We start from the raw sequence: 17,117 nt of genomic DNA, 5'->3' as shown, positions 1-17,117 counted from the left end.
TTCATAAAATCAAGAATACTTTCAAGTTTGCTAGCTCACTTCCAATCTTGTAAGGTGATCATCCAACCTCAAGAAATCTTTGTTTCTTATAGTAGGTTATCATTCTAATACAAGGTAATAATCATATTCAAACTTTGGTTCAATTTCTATAACTATAACAATCTTATTTCAAGTGATGATCTTACATGAACTTGTTTTCGTGTCATGATTCTGCTTCAAGAACTTCGAGCCATCCAAGGATCCATTGAAGCTAGATCCATTTTTCTCTTTTCCAGTAGGTTTATCCAAGGAACTTAAGGTAGTAATGATGTTCATAACATCATTCGATTCATACATATAAAGCTATCTTATTCGAAGGTTTAAACTTGTAATCACTAGAACATAGTTTAGTTAATTCTAAACTTGTTCGCAAACAAAAGTTAATCCTTCTAACTTGAATTTTAAAATCAACTAAACACATGTTATATATCTATATGATATGCTAACTTAATGATTTAAAACCTGGAAACACGAAAAACCTTAAAACCGGATTTACGCCGTCGTAGTAACACCGCGGGCTGTTTTGGGTTAGTTAATTAAAAACTATGATAAACTTTGATTTAAAAGTTGTTATTCTGAGAAAATGATTTTTATTATGAACATGAAACTATATCCAAAAATTATGGTTAAACTCAAAGTGGAAGTATGTTTTCTAAAATGGTCATCTAGACGTCGTTCTTTCGACTGAAATGACTACCTTTACAAAAATGACTTGTAACTTATTTTTCCGACTATAAACCTATACTTTTTCTATTTGGATTCATAAAATAGAGTTCAATATGAAACCATAGCAATTTGATTCACTCAAAACGGATTTAAAATGAAGAAGTTATGGGTAAAACAAGATTGGATAATTTTTCTCATTTTAGCTACGTGAAAATTGGTAACAAATCTATTCCAACCATAACTTAATCAACTTGTATTATATATTATGTAATCTTGAGATACCATAGACACGTATACAATGTTTCGACCTATCATGTCGACACATCTATATATATTTCGGAACAACCATAGACACTCTATATGTGAATGTTGGAGTTAGCTATACAGGGTTGAGGTTGATTCCAAAATATATATAGTTTGAGTTGTGATCAATACTGAGATACGTATACACTTGGTCGTGGATTGATTCAAGATAATATTTATCGATTTATTTCTGTACATCTAATCGTGGACAACTAGTTGTAGGTTATTAACGAGGACAGCTGACTTAATAAACTTAAAACATCAAAATATATTAAAAGTGTTGTAAATATATTTTGAACATACTTTGATATACATGTATATATTGTTATAGGTTCGTGAATCAACCAGTGGCCAAGTCTTACTTCCCGACGAAGTAAAAATCTGTGAAAGTGAGTTACAGTCCCACTTTTAAAATCTAATATTTTTGGGATGAGAATACATGCAGGTTTTATAAATGATTTACAAAATAGACACAAGTACGTGAAACTACATTCTATGGTTGAATTATCGAAATCGAATATGCCCCTTTTTATTAAGTCTGGTAATCTAAGAATTAGGGAACAGACACCCTAATTGACGCGAATCCTAAAGATAGATCTATTGGGCCTAACAAACCCCATCCAAAGTACCGGATGCTTTAGTACTTCGAAATTTATATCATATCCGAAGGGTGTCCCGGAATGATGGGGATATTCTTATATATGCATCTTGTTAATGTCGGTTACCAGGTGTTCACCATATGAATGATTTTTATCTCTATGTATGGGATGTGTATTGAAATATGAAATCTTGTGGTCTATTATTATGATTTGATATATATAATATATAGGTTAAACCTATAACTCACCAACATTTTTGTTGACGTTTTAAGCATGTTTATTCTCAGGTGATTATTAAGAGCTTCCGATGTCGCATACTTAAATAAGGACGAGATTTAGAGTCCATGCTTGTATGATATTGTGTAAAAACTGCATTCAAGAAACTTATTTTGTTGTAACATATTTGTATTGTAAACCATTATGTAATGGTCGTGTGTAAACAGGATATTTTAGATTATCATTATTTGATAATCTACGTAAAGCTTTTTAAAACCTTTATCTATGAAATAAAGGTTATGGTTTGTTTTAAAAATGAATGCAGTCTTTGAAAAATGTCTCATATAGAGGTCAAAACCTCGCAACGAAATCAATTAATATGGAACGTTTTTAATCAATAAGAACGGGACATTTCAGTTGGTATCCGAGCGTTGGTCTTAGAGAACCAGAATTTTGCATTAGTGTGTCTTATCGAGTTTTTTAGGATGCATTAGTGAGTCTGGACTTCGACCGTGTTTACTTGAAAAATGATTGCTTAACAAATTTTGTTGGAAACTATATATTTTTAACATGTGAATATTATGTGATATATTAATCTCTTAACGCATTTGATATTATGTGATAGATGTCTACCTCTAGAACAAGTCCCATTGACTCACCTAATAATAATGAAGAGTCAAATGTAAATTGGAATGATTCGTGGACTGATTCACAAGTTCCCGAAGAGGAACCGGAAGAAGAGTCGGAACCGGAAGAAGAATCGGAACCGGAAGAAGAATTGGAACCGGATGAAGAAATAGAACCGGTGGGGGAAATAATAAAACGGTTAAGTAAAAGAAAATCCTCAACCAACCGACCAAGGTTAATTATGGTCAATGGTGTTTCTGCCAAGGAAGCAAAATATTGGGAGGATTACCAATTCTCCGATGAATCGGATTCCGACGAGAATTCCGATGATGTTATAGAAATTACCCCAACTGAATTTAAAGAGGTAAAAGAAAATAATAAGGGAAAGGGCATAAAAATAGAGAAATCTAATTACAACCCCGATGAACTTTATATGTATCGTCAACCCCCGAAGTCCTTAAGTTGTAACAATGACCCGGGAACCTCTAAACCACCAGGTTTTTCTAAACCAATGTGGATCACGACGGCTCGTATTAGGGGAACATCATATATCCCTAGAAACTTGGCAAAACGAACCAAAACCGAAGAAGAAGAAACAAGCGAGTCGGAATAAGATAGTTGTATTCGTGTGGTGTAATATATGTAATATAGTGTGCTTATGCTTTATGATATATGTAAAAATTGCTTGTATTAATAAGTATTTTTTTTTTTATGAATCTAACTCTTGTCTATTTTACAGTATAAAAACACAAAATGGATAGACAACCCAATATTTTAAGAGACCTACCCGGAGACATGATTGATGAAATCTTGTCTAGAGTCGGTCAGAATTCTTCGGCACAACTATTTAAGGCGAGATCAGTTTGTAAGACATTCGAAGAACGTTCCAAGAATGCCTTAGTTTATAAAAGGCTTTCGTTCGAAAGATGGGGGATATCACATTGGGAAATCCATAAGTTACGATGTGTTTACTTTGACGCATATATTGCGGGGAACCCAAATGCTATTTTACGCAATGGGTTAAGAAATTATTTCGACTCAATATATCCGAATATTGGACTTCGTGATTTAGAAAAAGTGGCTAACATGCAACATAAAGAAGCATGTTATGCTTACGGATTAGTAATGTTCGCTTCTCACCAAAGTGAGAACAAGAACATCGGGCTACAACTATTAAACAAAACGTTCCCACAAGTGACGGAGTCGGTAATTGGGGTAAGAAATGAGGTTTTTAGATTGTTACGGGACTGTTGGACATTACGTAACCCTCGTCCCTTTGACGACGTTACAACACGCTGTCTTATCAACGGCCATAACGGTTATGTTCCACAAGACCAAGGATGGGAAGTAATCCTAGTAAAACCAGAATGCATGACTTGTTTCTGGACGTATGAATTACGTGTCTTTATTGCCTTTGCTGAACGACTTGTGTACTAGCTAGAATTATCTTCACAACCATCTTGTATCAAATTTATTGTGTGCTATATTTCATGCTATATGTAAAATAAGCGGTATTGTAAGTTTGTAAAATATTGTGTAAAAGTTTGAACGCGAAATATTATTATAATCAGTTTTTCATATAGAATTGTAGTAGTTGAATTGTATATTAGCTACTAAGTATGAACTTAACGGGTAGGTACTACCCGAATTTAAACTTATAAAACGCTAATATGAAGAAAAAGCTTTTATAAATGAGTTCATATTATGCTACTAAATACTATTAACTACTCTTAATATTCTGTATGATTAACTTGTTCCATTTAACTATTTTGAAGGAAATGGCACCGACTACTCGACACACCGTGAATATGAATGAAGAGGAATTCCGTACTTTTCTAGCTTCAAACATAGCCGCAGTACAGGCTGCGCTACATACCAACAATAACCTTGGATCTAGCAGTACAGAAAATCGTGTAGGATGCACCTACAAAGAATTCACTGCCTGCAAACCTTTGGAATTTGATGGAACCGAAGGACCGATCGGATTGAAACGGTGGACCGAGAAGGTTGAATCAGTGTTTGCCATAAGTAAGTGTACTGAAGAGGACAAAGCGAAGTACGCTACGCATACCTTCACAGGTTCTGCGTTAACATGGTGGAATACCTATCTAGAGCAAGTGGGACAAGACGATGTGTACGCACTACCGTGGTCAGCATTCAAGCACTTGATGAACGAGAAGTACCGTCCCAGAACCGAGGTCAATAAGCTCAAGACAGAACTTAGAGGGTTACGAACCCAAGGATTTGATATTACCACGTATGAAAGACGATTCACAGAATTGTGCCTATTGTGTCCGGGAGCATTCGAAGATGAGGAAGAGAAGATCGACGCGTTTATGAAAGGATTACCGGAAAGAATCCAAGAAGATATAAGTTCACACGAGCCCGCCTCCATACAACAGGCATGTAGAATGGCTCACAAACTAGTGAACCAGATTGAAGAAAGAATTAAAGAACAGACTGCTGAAGAGGCCAATGTGAAGCAAGTCAAAAGAAAGTGGGAGGAAAATGGTGATAAGAATCACCAATACAACAACAACAGCAATTATAACAATAATCGCAACAACTATCCTAATAATCGCAACATCAATCGTAACTACAACAAACGGCCCAACAACAACAACAACAACAACAACAACAACAACAACAACAACAACAACAACAGCAACCACAACAATCATCTTAACAATAATAATAACCGCAACAACAACAACAATCAGAAGCAGCTATGCCAAAGGTGTGAAAAGTATCACTCGGGGTTCTGCACCAAATTTTGCAACAAGTGTAAAAGAAATGGTCATAGCGCGGCTAAGTGTGATGTCTACGGACCAGGGGTTAACAGAACGAAAGGAACAAATGGTGTCGGAACAAGTAATGGCGGAGCAAGTAGTGTCGGAGCAAGTTATGCCAATGTAGTTTGTTATAAATGTGGAAAACAGGGCCACATTATTAGAAATTGCCCGAACCAGGAGAACACGAATGGACAAGGCCGCGGAAGAGTTTTCAATATTAATGCGGCAGAGGCACAGGAAGACCCGGAGCTTGTTACGGGTACGTTTCTTATTGACAATAAATCTGCTTACGTTTTATTTGATTCGGGTGCGGATAGAAGCTATATGAGTAGAGATTTTTGTGCTAAATTAAGTTGTCCATTGACGCCTTTGGATAGTAAATTTTTACTCGAATTAGCAAATGGTAAATTAATTTCAGCAGATAATATATGTCGGAATCGAGAAATTAAACTGGTTAGTGAAACATTTAAGATTGATTTGATACCAGTAGAGTTAGGGAGTTTTGATGTGATAATCGGTATGGACTGGTTGAAAGAAGTGAAAGCAGAGATCGTTTGTTACAAAAATGCAATTCGCATTATACGAGAAAAAGGAAAACCCTTAATGGTGTACGGAGAAAAGGGCAACACGAAGCTACATCTTATTAGTAATTTGAAGGCACAAAAACTAATAAGAAAAGGTTGCTATGCTGTTCTAGCACAAGTCGAGAAAGTACAAACTGAAGAAAAGAGCATCAATGATGTTCCCGTCGCAAAAGAATTTCCCGATGTATTTCCGAAAGAATTACCGGGATTACCCCCACATCGATCTGTTGAATTTCAAATAGATCTTGTACCAGGAGCTGCACCAATAGCTCGTGCTCTTTACAGACTCGCACCCAGCGAGATGAAAGAACTGCAAAGCCAATTACAAGAACTTTTAGAGCGTGGTTTCATTCGACCAAGCACATCACCGTGGGGAGCTCCTGTTTTGTTTGTCAAGAAGAAAGATGGTACATTCAGGTTGTGTATCGACTACCGAGAGTTGAACAAACTTACCATCAAGAATTGCTACCCACTACCGAGAATCGACGACTTATTTGATCAACTGCAAGGCTCGTCTGTTTATTCAAAGATTGACTTACGTTCCGGGTATCATCAAATGCGGGTGAAAGAAGATGATATTCCAAAGACTACTTTCAGAACACGTTACGGTCATTACGAGTTTATGGTCATGCCGTTTGGTTTAACTAATGCACTAGCTGTGTTCATGGACCTTATGAACCGAGTGTGTGGACCATACCTTGACAAGTTTGTCATTGTTTTCATTGATGACATACTTATTTACTCAAAGAATGACCAAGAACACGGTGAACATTTGAGAAAGGTGTTAGAAGTATTGAGGAAGGAAGAATTGTACGCTAAGTTTTCAAAGTGTGCATTTTGGTTGGAAGAAGTTCAATTCCTCGGTCACATAGTAAACAAAGAAGGTATTAAGGTGGATCCGGCAAAGATAGAAACTGTTGAAAAGTGGGAAACCCCGAAAACTCCAAAACACATACGCCAGTTTTTAGGACTAGCTGGTTACTACAGAAGGTTCATCCAAGACTTTTCCAGAATAGTAAAACCCTTGACTGCATTAACGCATAAAGGGAAGAAATTTGAATGGAATGATGAACAAGAGAAAGCGTTTCAGTTATTGAAGAAAAAGCTAACTACGGCACCTATATTGTCATTGCCTGAAGGGAATGATGATTTTGTGATTTATTGTGACGCATCAAAGCAAGGTCTCGGTTGTGTATTAATGCAACGAACGAAGGTGATTGCTTATGCGTCTAGACAATTGAAGATTCACGAACAAAATTATACGACGCATGATTTGGAATTAGGCGCGGTTGTTTTTGCATTAAAGACTTGGAGGCACTACTTATATGGGGTCAAAAGTATTATATATACCGACCACAAAAGTCTTCAACACATATTTAATCAGAAACAACTGAATATGAGGCAGCGTAGGTGGATTCAATTATTGAATGATTACGACTTTGAGATTCGTTACCACCCGGGGAAGGCAAATGTGGTAGCCGATGCCTTGAGCAGGAAGGACAGAGAACCCATTCGAGTAAAATCTATGAATATAATGATTCATAATAACCTTACTACTCAAATAAAGGAGGCGCAACAAGGAGTTTTAAAAGAGGGAAATTTAAAGGATGAAATACCCAAAGGATCGGAGAAGCATCTTAATATTCGGGAAGACGGAACCCGGTATAGGGCTGAAAGGATTTGGGTACCAAAATTTGGAGATATGAGAGAAATGGTACTTAGAGAAGCTCATAAAACCAGATACTCAATACATCCTGGAACGGGGAAGATGTACAAGGATCTCAAGAAACATTTTTGGTGGCCGGGTATGAAAGCCGATGTTGCTAAATACGTAGGAGAATGTTTGACGTGTTCTAAGGTCAAAGCTGAGCATCAGAAACCATCAGGTCTACTTCAACAACCCGAAATCCCGGAATGGAAATGGGAAAACATTACCATGGATTTCATCACTAAATTGCCAAGGACTGCAAGTGGTTTTGATACTATTTGGGTAATAGTTGATCGTCTCACCAAATCAGCACACTTCCTACCAATAAGAGAAGATGACAAGATGGAGAAGTTAGCACGACTGTATTTGAAGGAAGTCGTCTCCAGACATGGAATACCAATCTCTATTATCTCTGATAGGGATGGCAGATTTATTTCAAGATTCTGGCAGACATTACAGTAAGCATTAGGAACTCGTCTAGACATGAGTACTGCCTATCATCCACAAACTGATGGGCAGAGCGAAAAGACGATACAAACGCTTGAAGACATGCTACGAGCATGTGTTATTGATTTCGGAAACAGTTGGGATCGACATCTACCGTTAGCAGAATTTTCCTACAACAACAGCTTCTATTCAAGCATTGAGATGGCGCCGTTTGAAGCACTTTATGGTAGAAAGTGCAGGTCTCCGATTTTTTGGAGTGAAGTGGGGGATAGACAGATTACGGGTCCGGAGATTATACAAGAAACTACCGAGAAGATCATCCAAATTCAACAACGGTTGAAAACCGCCCAAAGTCGACAAAAGAGCTACGCTGACATTAAAAGAAAAGATATAGAATTTGAAATTGGAGAGATGGTCATGCTTAAAGTTTCACCTTGGAAAGGCGTTGTTCGATTTGGTAAAAGAGGGAAATTAAATCCAAGGTATATTGGACCATTCAAGATTATTGATCATGTCGGACCAGTAGCTTACCGACTTGAGTTACTTCAACAACTCGCGGCTGTACATAACACTTTCCATGTCTCGAATTTGAAGAAATGTTTTGCTAAAGAAGATCTCACTATTCCGTTAGATGAAATCCAAATCAACGAAAAAATTCAATTCATCGAAGAACCCGTCGAAATAATGGATCGTGAGGTTAAAAGACTTAAGCAAAACAAGATACCAATTGTTAAGGTTCGATGGAATGCTCGTAGAGGACCCGAGTTCACCTGGGAGCATGAAGATCAGATGAAGAGGAAATACCCGCATCTATTTCCAGAAGATTCGTCAACACCTTCAACAGCTTAAAATTTCGGGACGAAATTTATTTAACGGGTAGGTACTGTAGTGACCCGAACTTTTCCATGTTTATATATATTAATTGAGATTGATATTTACATGATTAAATGTTTCCAATATGTTAAGCAATCAAACTTGTTAAGACTTGATTAATTGAAATAGGTTTCATATAGACAATTGACTACCCAAGTTGACCGGTGATTCACGAACGTTAAAACTTGTAAAAACTATATGATGACATATATATGGTTATATATATAGTTAACATGATATTATGATAAGTAAACATATCATTAAGTATATTAACAATGAACTACATATGTAAAAACAAGACTACTAACTTAATGATTTTGAAACGAGACATATATGTAACGATTATCGTTGTAACGACATTTAATGTATATATATCATATTGAGAGATATTCGTACATCATAATATCATGATAATATAATGATTTAAAATCTCTTTTGATATTATAAACATTGGGTTAACAACATTTAACAAGATCGTTAACCTAAAGGTTTCAAAACAACATTCACATGTAACGACTAACGATGACTTAACGACTCAGTTAAAATGTATATACATGTAGTGTTTTGATGATGTAGCGTGAGGGTACGAAATAGTATTATTTTTAATACAAAATACTACAAAATATGACACAAGTTTTATTAATTTACGGATGGGATATACCTAAACCTTGCTACAACACTATAGGCAGTGCACCTAATCGTAGAGTAGTGTAGTTTTTAGTAAGTCCGGTTCGTTCCACAGGGAGCTGGTGATATTTACTATATTTTTAACTATATTTATATAAAATATATATAATTATATAAGTAGTAATATTATTATAAAAGGGGGGTTTTACCGTTTAATGACTGGTTTGTCGATTCTATATTTTAAGCGTAAAGATAAATGACGATAATTAAAGTGCGTAAAATAATGACAATAAATAAAATGACAGTAAATAAAATTGCGAGTAATAAAATGACAGTAAATAAAGATACGATGAGAAATATAATAAAAGAATTATGCTTATTTAAACTTCCGTAATCATGATGTTTGACGTGTTGATTTTAATTTATTACCATGGGTTAATTGTCCTTTGTCCTGGTTTATTTGATACGTCTATCTGGTTTTTGTTCATAATAGTCCATCGGTCATAAATATAAAGTACGAGTATCCTCTTCAAATTACCCTTATACCCGAAGTCAAATATTCCAACTGATTAAGGATTTAAACTGTGACGCAGTTATCACTTCTGTCAACAATTACACCAGTTATCACTGTATGTAATCCACCCCTGTTTTAATTAGTTTATGAATATTAATTCATCCACTTGATCAGAATGAATAATCAATTACCCAACCCAATTGATTAATTAAATGATTATAACAGATTCCATATGAACATCACTAAATAGGACAACCATAATCATTATTAATTATTAGGTTAATTAATTTGAAGATAGGTTCAACAGACTCCAATGAGTTGTCACTCAATTAGACAATACCCCCCATCTATTAATAGTCAATAGTTCAATTTCCACAAGTGTCGGTCTTTTGCCCAAACCTTAATTATGGTCCAAAGTTCAATAACCCCTTCTTAATATTTTAGGCCAACATCATGATTACTTCGGCTCAAATAAGCATAATAATAACTTAGTTAGGATACATTAATATAAAAAGGTTGAACATGACTTACAATGATTAAAAATAGCGTAGCGTTACACGGACAGAATTTCGACTTACACACTCAAACGATCTCTATCATAAATCTTATTATTATCATAATTTAAAATTAAAATTAAGATTATTGTTATATCTTATTAAGTTAACATTATGATAGAGATATAGAATATAGATATTGATAATTGATATTGATAAATAAGAAAAAGATAGAAAAAGGTGTGTGTTAATTGATCGTAATACGTCGCCTTTTATAGGCAAAATGTTAAATTGAATTTTCGCTTACGACCCCTGAACTATGCTCAATTAATAACTTTTTATTATTTAATATTATTCTTATTCTTATTATGAATTATTTAAATATTATATTTTATTCTTGTGCATAGTTGACTTGTAATTTTTACACCGTTGCGTCGAGCGTTGAAAGTTGGTTCATGTCTTGGTTCCGGATTTTCGAACGCCTTTTCGTACAATTTTATATCGTGTACTTTGCGTTTTGTAACTTGTACTCTTGTCATTTTTAGACGTTCTTCATCAATAATTTGAACCTTTTTGATTGTATCTTGTACTTTTGAGCTTTTTGGACCTTTGTGTCTTCAATTCGTCGTTTTCGCCTTTTGTCTTCGCACTTATTTAAAATAAACGAATATTACTTGAAAATGGAACAATTGCAACTAAAATCTTGTCTTTCTTGGGGGATTTTGCTATGAAATATATGTTCCTTTTTAGCCTTATCAATATCCCCACACTTGAGCGTTGCTTGTCCTCAAGCAATACAGTCTTGAAATAATATAATACATCACACGAATCACTTCTTTATTCTTCACACTTTGTACATCAGTGATTTTGATAGAGCGGTATAAACAATGATAGTAACGATATGGTTAAAGGTGGGTGTGTCATCCACAGTTGCCTTGGGTTTAGGACAACGACACTTGCAATCAAATAGCCGATTTACTTTCGGTTTCCAAAGCAAAATGCACATTTGAAAGGCGGTTTACAGTCCCACATGACTATAAAAATTTAGATCCTTTAAGGAAATTGGATCTTTATGAAAACATTTGATCTTTTGAAAATTCAAGCTAGATTTTACCCTAGACAAGTTTTCTGATTTGATCCATCATCGGTGTTGCAAAATATATTTGTGGATCAATATTTTGGCTAAAACTTTTAGGTTCGTGTAATCCACTGCTATCCCGGTATCGGAAAGTACACATCCAGTTTACTTGTTCCGTATATTACCTTTCGGTAAACTACCGTCCGGTTGTAAAGGAAAGCGATGAACAAGAAACTGTTAAGGCAATGTCCCATGACATGCAGATGATTATAGTCTTTTAACGTGTCGGATGCTAGAACTATCCTTGGTAGGAGCGATAGTAAAGATCATCCTATGATTTTTCGGTCTGGCACAAGGTCCTGTCTCCGACCATGCTATGCAACCACCGTTCTTATGGTTGACACCCGATTTGGTTCAGGTGACCTAATGAATTCTGATGAATTCTCACGATTTTACGTTCAATGGTAATGAACGCATTGAAAATGGGTTTTCAGAAAACAAATCGGTTTTAATTTTGATCAAAATATTTTCTCGTTCAAGCTCGAGTTTAGATATCATTGAATTCCATGAGTTTGAATTCTCAATCTTTAAGGTCAATCTCTAGGATTGAGTAATATCAGTCTTAAAAGCTGATTTTTAATCTTTAAGGAGATTATCCTTTCTGGGGATCTGATTCATTAGTCTTATCAAGCTAATTTGCACGGTGCCCCCCCATTGTACGAGATAAATCCTTCTCATGGTTAGGATAAATCTGACCACATGGCGACCCTGTTTGATGCTGAGGTCCGTGGATTTCCAGCCGATTTTAGTGATGACTTTTCTAGATTTTTCGTCAACCTACAGCTGGTCTGGACGACAACTTCTTGACCTAAATCAAGAAGCGTGTGTCTTTTTCGGAAGACTTTACTTCCTTTAAATGATGGAATTGATTCATCGTGTAGATCCATCTTTCTTTCAAAAGTATTATAGTAAATCGGGTAAAACTGATTAGTATTATCCAAAACAAAAGTACCTGCAATAATCTTGTACAAAAATATGTGATAGATAGTTTTTAATTGAATAACTTGGTACATTCTCCCCACACTTAGTTTCTTTCTTTGCCTTTTTATTCTCCTTTATTCCATTTTAAATGAATTCAAGCGTTTTAAGTTGTTTCTCAATTTATGTCCTTTTCGAGGTAACGATAATTTCGGTATTAACACCTAGTTTTCATCGTTCATAAATATGTATAAACATGATTTTGAGTTCATTTAGTTGAAAATTTTTCAAATTTTCACAAAATTTGGCAAATAAACCAAGTATAAACCTGAGAGAATTTATAACCCTTCCCCACACTTAAGATCATGCAATGCCCTCATTTGCATGAAATCAGACTATAATTTAAATTCATGAGGGTGATTAGAGTAGAAAAGTGATTAAAAATACCGAGTTTGCAAACATATTGTTATTTCACATTTGATTTTTTGCGTCTTGTCAAAATCAGTAGCTTTTGCTGAACTTCATGACAGTCTTTGAAAGTGCGCTGTTTTACCCTGTTGTGTACATAACATAAAATACAAACATATATATATACATATTTTTGAAGTTTGGTACATAACCCCACGTTCAAAAATTTATAATATATAATATTTTTGGCATCCTTTAGATCAATAAAATTAAAAATAATGATAACAAAATTTGTCGCCCCGCCCTCGGGTAAAGCAATTTCGGTTCAATGACCTAGGGTTCAACTTACGACGAATTTTAAAAATCATATTTTTAACTTAAAGAAATAAAGTAAATTTTGTTTTTTAAAATCACAATAAAACATAAATTAAAATGCATATTAATTTCAAATAAAACCTAAAAAAAATAAAAATTCAGAATGGAGGGAGAAAACTAGTTCTTTAGTGTCTGCTAGCGGAAAAGACCAATCGGATTCCATTCTCGGAACTACACGAGAACAGAACAAATAACTTTAGATAGCATTTTCTTTTTAGAACATTTGAATCTCCCCACACTTAGGTAGCCGTGGTGTCAAAATTGTGATTAACTTCATCGTTAATTTCTCTTGGTCCATAATCAACTTGCATATCCGTGACTTTTTCTTTAAGCCATTGGTCGGATTCCTGTGTAATATCCACAATTTCAACTAGTTTCTCCTTTTCTTTAGGTGATAGATTGAATACTAACCGGTTACATAACTTAAAGTTCCCCTTGGTTCTAGCATCGCGAATCCGTTTAATAAGTTTCTTCATTGAACTATTAATAACGGGATCATTTAATTTCGTATCAACAACGGGGTTCTTTGTTATCATGTCATCATTAGGTGTTACTTCATTTTCCCCACACTTAGGCGTTTCATTATTGCTAAGTATTACCGTTGGAGTTGGTAAAAGCACATGGTTCTTACCAATTGTTTTTACTGGTTCAACGGTTTTGGCTGGTGGAGATTTAGACTTTCGAATCATAAAGGTGATCGATTTGTCACCACTTTTAAGTGTCATTCTTCCATTTCCTACATCAAATAACGCCTTGGTGGACGCTAAGAATGGCCGACCTAAAATTAGAGGAATGTTTGGGTCCTCTTCTATGTCAATGACAATAAATTCGACTAGAAAGGTTAAATTGCCTACTTGAACGGGTAGGTTGTCAGCAATTCCAACTGGGTGCTTAATGGTTTGATCAAAGAGTCGAACACTCATATCCGTTGGACTTAACTTACCTACACCTAATCTCTTATATAAGGAAAGAGGCATAACACTTACACTTGCACCTAAATCTGCTAGTGCATCATACATGACACAATCACTAAGTAGACAAGGAACAATAAATTCACCCGGATCACCTACCCTAGGTGGAGGTTTTGGTGGAACTGTCTTCACCGGGTTTATATTTACGGCTTTTGTTTCTTGCACTTTCTTATTCTTTTTCTTCTTCTTCTTTCCAGAGGTATCACAATCTTTATTACCTATCACTTGCTCATACTCAACTCCTTTTCTTGGAAACGGGATGGGTGGTTTGTATGGTGCCACCACTGGCTTTACATACTCGGGTGGTGGTGGTGTAACTTCTTCATTGTTACTCTCATCTAAAACCTTCCCATCTTCTGGTGCTGGTTTTTCAGAATTCGTTGAAACCATATTAACATTCTCATTCCGAGGATTTACTTCAGTATTACTCGGTAGCTTTCCTTGTTCCCTCTCACTCATCATGCTAGCAAGAGTACCTACGTGTTTTTCTAGATTCAAAATGGAAGCTTGTTGAGTTCTTAATGACTGATCAAATCTCTCGTTCGTTTGGGTTTAAGTTTCAATAAATTGTGTTTGAGATTCAACTAGCTTGAATACCACGTCTTCCATATTTGACTTTTTCTCTTCGGTTTGTTGTTGTGGTTTATATAAGCCAGGTCTTTGTTGATTGAAAGTGTTGTTTTGAGTTGGTTGGTTATTCGGACCTTGTTGGTTATACCAGTTATTTTCGGGTCCTTTTGGATTGTAAAGAATGTTTTGATTTCGATTGAAGTTTAGCTTTGGCGGTTGATAATTATTTTGATAATTATTTCCAGGCCTTTGGTTCATATAGGAAACATTCTCTCGTTGTTCCAATGTTGGTTCAATGTGACAATCTTTCAATAAGTGTGGTCCACCGCATAGCTCACAACTGATTCGTATTGCGTGAATATCTTTATTCATCTTTTCCATTCGTCTTTCGAAAGCATCTATTTTTGCTGAAACGGAATCAAAGTCATGGCTAGAATAGGCTCTAGCCGCTTTAGATGATCGAAAGATATCTTTTTCTTGGTGCCACTCATGCGAGTGGGAGGCTGTGTTATCAATAATTTTGTAAGCTTCAGTTGCGGTTTTCTTCATAATGGATCTACCAGCGGTTATGTCGATGTCTTTTCGTGTGGCGATGTCTACGCCTTTATAGAAGATTTGTACTATTTGAAAAGTATCTAATCCGTGTTGAGGACATCCTCTCAACATCCTTCCGAATCTTGTCCACGCCTCATATAATGTTTCATTTGGATTTTGCGCGAACGTAACAATTTCTCCCTGAAGTCTCACGACTTTGGATGCCGGAAAGAATTGTTTAAGAAATTTTTCAACTAAAACATCCCATGTGTCAATCGCCCCTTCAGGTAACGATTCTAACCAATCTTTGGCTTCTCCCTTTAAAGTCCAGGGAAATAACATGAGATAGATTTGTTCGTCTTCAACTTCTCGGATTTTAAATAGTGTGCAGATCCTATTAAAGGTACGTAGATGTTCATTAGGATCTTCCTTCGGCGCACCACTAAATTGGCATTGATTAGTCACCATGTGTAGAATTTGTCCTTTGATTTCATAATCTGGTGCATTAATGTCTGGATGAGTAATTGCGTGACCTTGGCCAGTGCGTTTAGCTCTCATTCGGTCTTCCATACTTAGAGGTTCTAGATTTTTCATGATTGGAAGTGTTGTATCTGAATCACTAGAGGTTTCTGATTTAATGGTTTCTTCCTCAACAATCTCTGTTTGAATGATTGGTGGTTCCGGAGGAATAATTAATGGATCAGGGTCTCGAAATTGTCCCTGAGTATTCTCCGGATTCTCAATTGTGATATTGGTTTCAAAAACTGGATTATCGGAAATTTGAGTTGAAGTACTCGGTCGACTTGATGACGAGTCTAAAGAAAAATCAACGGCAGCTATATTTGTTAAATGTCTTGATCTAGTTACAGGTGGTGAACGTACAAAAGGTGGTGAACGTCTTGCTCGGTGCATTCACAGAATATCCTATTAGTTATAAAAATAATAAGAAAAACTTATATAAGCTATCCAATTAATAGACTTTTCTGATTTTGCCCACGTTTCGAATAGCCAAAAGATGCAGCAGAGGGGCAGGATTCGTTTGGTCTCAATATAATTGAGGACTGTTTGGCTCCAATAACCCGGTCCACGTACAAATCCAACTATTACTACGAACCAGAAAAATGTCAACGTCTATTAACTTAACCACTTAGATAATTTTCCTTTTCGTTTAAGAAATATTAGATAAGAAGTAGATAAAATTCTATGTCCTATAACTAGAATGACGAGAAATAAGGAAGAAATAGATTGCGCGTCGAAAAGTGTCGAAAAATGAAAAAGACGAAGAGTGGTTTGTAAACACGCGGTTAATCCAACCTTATAACTATCACTATCTTAAAATTAAAACTACAAATAGAGATTACTAATTGGAATTGTAATTGATACATAGGTAAAAGGCATCGAAAAATAAAAATAAGAAAATAACTATTGCAAAACTAAACTTAATACTAAAAGTTGCGACTATAGTCTAAAAATCTAAAGGTAATAAAACTAAAAAAACATTTTTTTTTATAGACAAAATCTTAAAAAAAATATATTTTTTTTTAATAAATTTTTTTTTTTTTACGTTTTTGTTTTTTTTTTTTTTTTACATTTTTTTACGCGGGTGACCCGGGTTCGTTCCCCGGCAGCGGCGCCAAAAACTTGATGATGTAGCGTGAGGGTACGAAATAGTATTATTTTTAATACAAAATACTACAAAATATGACACAAGTTT

The sequence above is a fragment of the Rutidosis leptorrhynchoides genome, chromosome 4 (genome assembly GCF_046630445.1).
Source record: "Rutidosis leptorrhynchoides isolate AG116_Rl617_1_P2 chromosome 4, CSIRO_AGI_Rlap_v1, whole genome shotgun sequence".
Classification (NCBI taxonomy): domain Eukaryota; kingdom Viridiplantae; phylum Streptophyta; class Magnoliopsida; order Asterales; family Asteraceae; genus Rutidosis; species Rutidosis leptorrhynchoides.
This window is presented reverse-complemented; position numbering follows the sequence as displayed.